Raw genomic sequence first — 3,904 nt, 5'->3', positions numbered from 1 at the left:
TCAGCAGTCCTCTACATCCGCAGGATCCACGTGGGTGGGTTCACCTTGCTGAGGATGGACAATACTGGTTTTCTTTCATCATTTCCCCTTAGATGATACAGCATCTACCACACAGCTACTATAGTTCTAGAGGTGAGTTAGGATGCAGACAGATGTGAAAAGTGCCATGCAAACACCATACACCCTTTTACAAAGAGACTCAGCATCCGTGGACTACAATTCACTTAAGTCCTAGGACCACTCTTCACTGGACAGTGTATAGCGGCTTCTCTTAAAAAAAAGTATTTACTTAATTTGTGTGAGTGTTTTGCCTGGGTGTATGTATACCATGTGCATGCAGTTCCCATGAAGGCCAGAAGAGGGCGCTGTATTCCCTGGAACTGTAGCTGTAGAGTCACCATGTGGATGCTGGGAACTAAATCTGGGTCCTCTGAAAGAGCAGTCAGTGCGCTTACCCAGAAGCAATCATTCCAACCCATAGCTTTTCTTAAAACTATTTATTTCTTAATTATGTGTGTGCTATGTGGGTATGGGCATGAGAGTGCGGGTGTCCATGGAGGGCAGGGGCATCAGATTCCTTCAGAGACAGGGTTTAAGGCAGTTGGGAGCCTTTTAATATGGGTGCTGGAAACCAAACTCAAGTCCTCTAAAAGAGTAGAATGTGCACTTAACCACAGGACCATCTTTCCAGCCCCATTAGCCTCTTATAGAGCTGCTGGGAAAGAAAACCAGCACACATGGAAACATCATGAAGCAACGAGGAGGAGACAGGAGGTAGTCAGCAGGGCAGGCAGGAAAGACATCTATCAGGCTTTTCGCAGAAGGAGCACCAATAAGCCCACGGGTACAAAAAGATGCTCATGAAAATAACTGGGAGGCTGGAGGCACACCTCAGTGATTAAACGTGTGCTTAGCACGTGCTAGGGTTCAATCCCTAACACACACACACACACACACACACACACACACACACACACAAACTGGGAGAAACGAATTTGTGTCTTGTGGGTTTGAGGCAGTGTAGAGGCTCAATGGGGGCTCTCATTCCACTAGGAACCAATTGTGGTTACTGGGGAGTAAAATGAACATATATTTCAATATATAAGGGGGGGCTTTCAAATGGCTACTAAGTCACCGAGCTATAACAGACTATATTTGGGGTTCTGATATTTCCTAAACACAGCTGTTGGTTACTTTTTTTTATTGGAAGTACATGAGAAAGCTAGAACACATTAAGGAGTCAGACCTGAGGACATTTAGGGACCTACCTATAGGTCACAGAAGGTAGGACTGTCCCGGGGTGAAGCCATGAGGCTCTTGAATGTAACTACAGAACTCTGGAGAGGGCAGAACCAGGTAAACCAGGAGCAGCGCTCTCTTCTGGGAACAGTGACAGAATGGACTGTCCCCTGAGGCTGTAAAGACTGTCACCCTCACTGGCTTCTATGTCAGGAGAGGCTCAACACGGCTGGTGGCTGGTAACTGGTGAGGTTCAAAGGAAATGGCCCAGACACTGCACAGTGGATTGAACTGGTCTAGAAAGGGTATGTCTAAGCCGGACCCCCTACAGCTTGCTATAGAAATTTCTGGGAAATGAGGAATCCCTTTACGTTGTTCTAGAGAGAATTGCCACATAAGGTCCTGCTGGATTGAGAGTAGGCCCTGACCCACGGCCATGAGCCTTCTGGAAAGGTGGGCAGTGGAGGATTTGAGATGGAGAGAGAACCAAGGAGAAGCCTGTGAGGTGAAGACAGAATTAGAAACAGAGAGAGAGCTGCTACTGCGAGCAGGCCCTGTCAGAATTCTGTTTGTGGCTGCCCCGGCTGGGCTGAAAGCCAGAGTGAGTTCTGCCATGAGCGTGGGCCTTGAGACAGCAGCATCCTGGTGAGGGGTCAGCATCTCCGCCAGGACCAGAGGTTTACCTGGGGGAAGTGACAGAGGCTTGCATGCCCTGTAGTGAGGAAGGACAAAGAGACAGGAGAGAAACCTGCACTGGAGTCGGCTCCGGCTCCCCTGCTTGAGGCTATGCGCTTCAGGGTCTGTCAGTTCCCTCTCTGGGAAGCCAGGGCCCATGTGTAACTGGCCTTGTTGAGAAATGTGTCAGCAGCTGGACCTCAGGAGCCGTGAGCGGGGGGACCCTACAGTGTGACTACTGACCTGAGATGGTTCAGAGGCAGTCACCACGGTGGTGTCATTTCATCCTTGTGGGGGGCCTGGGACAGAGCAGCTTCTAGGAGGCACTGGGAAGAAGGATTGGTGCAGTAAAAACAACCCCAATCCACGCTCTCCCAGCTCTGGAGCTGCAACAGAAAACCAAGATCTCAAGCGGGCTGGCTTCCTGGTTTCTTCTGGGAGTCAGAGGCAGGACCTGTGGGCCCCTATTTCTCCATATCACACCCCAGTCCTGTTAGATGAACCCCCCTCCATGTCCTCATTTTATCACCTGTGAAGTCTGTGAAGACTCATCTCTAAACAAAGGTCACGTTCCTAGGAACTGGGGGATTTGACCATATCATTGGTCAGAGGATGGGGGGGGGGGGGGCGCTGTAATGCAACACTCAAAGCTGGAACCCAAACACATGACAAACAGCTCTTTGTTCTACCTTACCCAGGGGAGTGCCTAGACCTTTCCAGAACTCAGCCCACCTCCAATTTCCTGGGGAGGTGAATAAAAAGACCCAAGGGTGGAGACATGTGTGGGAGCTTTGTACTTAAGTGAGTTGTTCTGATTTTGTTTTTTTTTTTTTTTGGTTTTTCGAGACAGGGTTTCTCTGTGTAGCTTTGCGCCCCTGGAACTCGCTTTGGAGACCAGGCTGGCCTCGAACTCACAGAGATCCGCCTGCCTCTGCCTCCCGAGCCTCCGTTCTCCTCTCTGTAGATGGAGGGTAAAATGTTGTACTGTCCCAGAGTGTCATGAGGGTTCCGTGTGAGCACGCCTGGGATGCCCAGCACACAGGAATCATCAATAGACTGCCAGGCTTTCCCATCCCCAGGGGCTGGCACACCATGTGCTTAACTCACACGTGGTAAGAAGGCGAAAGGGTGGGGAAGGCCGACGCACAAGCCTGTACGCTCACAAACCTTTTACAGGCTCTGAAAGCCCACTTGTTGCGGTTTAAACAGAAAACGTCCCCCACGGGCTCATTTGTTTGCACACTCCATTTCCAGGTGGCGGTGCTGCTCCAGAAAGTCACAGAAGTTTTAGGAAGTAGAGATTTGCTGAGAGAAATGGGTGGAGGGAGACCCTTCAGGTTGATTTAGCGGCCTGGCCCCCGGCAGTCCTCTCTCTGCTTCCTGACCGCGGAGGCAATGTGATCGGCTCCCTCACACTCCGCGATGGATGCTGTCCCCTAAAACTGGGACCCAGCACAAAGCCTTCTTCCCTTAGCTGACTTCTTGTCAGGTGTCTGGACACAAGTGAGTGGCCACTGCACCCTCGCTGCACTTGCTCATGGAGAAACAGACGCCCCTGGTGATGTGGAAAGGTTGCCAGTGCCGTGGTTGGTTCCCGTCAGCAAACCCTCCACAGGAAAAGGTGGGTTCGCGGCTGCTCCCACCGCCGACTGGCAAACATTTTATACTTATTTACAAGGCAGCGCAATTATGTGTAATTATTCCATAATGCAAACACATTACGAATACTTACAGCGCCATTTTTCCCCTCCTCCTAAGGAATCTGGCTGAACTCGGGGTTAAAGATATTTTGTGTAATTGAAATTTGGAGCAGGTGTGAGAAGGGAAAGAGAGCCTTCCTGACTGAGGTTAAGGAAACTGCAATGAGTGTGTTTTTTAAAACTGGAAAGCTATTCCAAAAGAAAATGCTTCATGGATGAACACACTGATAAACCAGGAACTCTACCGGAGACACACCACAGCCCCAGCCCTACAGTGTCACAGTGTCACT

Source organism: Peromyscus californicus, unplaced genomic scaffold (assembly GCF_007827085.1).
Source record: "Peromyscus californicus insignis strain IS unplaced genomic scaffold, ASM782708v3 Scaffold_15__1_contigs__length_86483966, whole genome shotgun sequence".
Taxonomy (NCBI): Eukaryota; Metazoa; Chordata; class Mammalia; order Rodentia; family Cricetidae; genus Peromyscus; species Peromyscus californicus.
Note: the sequence above shows the minus strand (reverse complement) of the source record.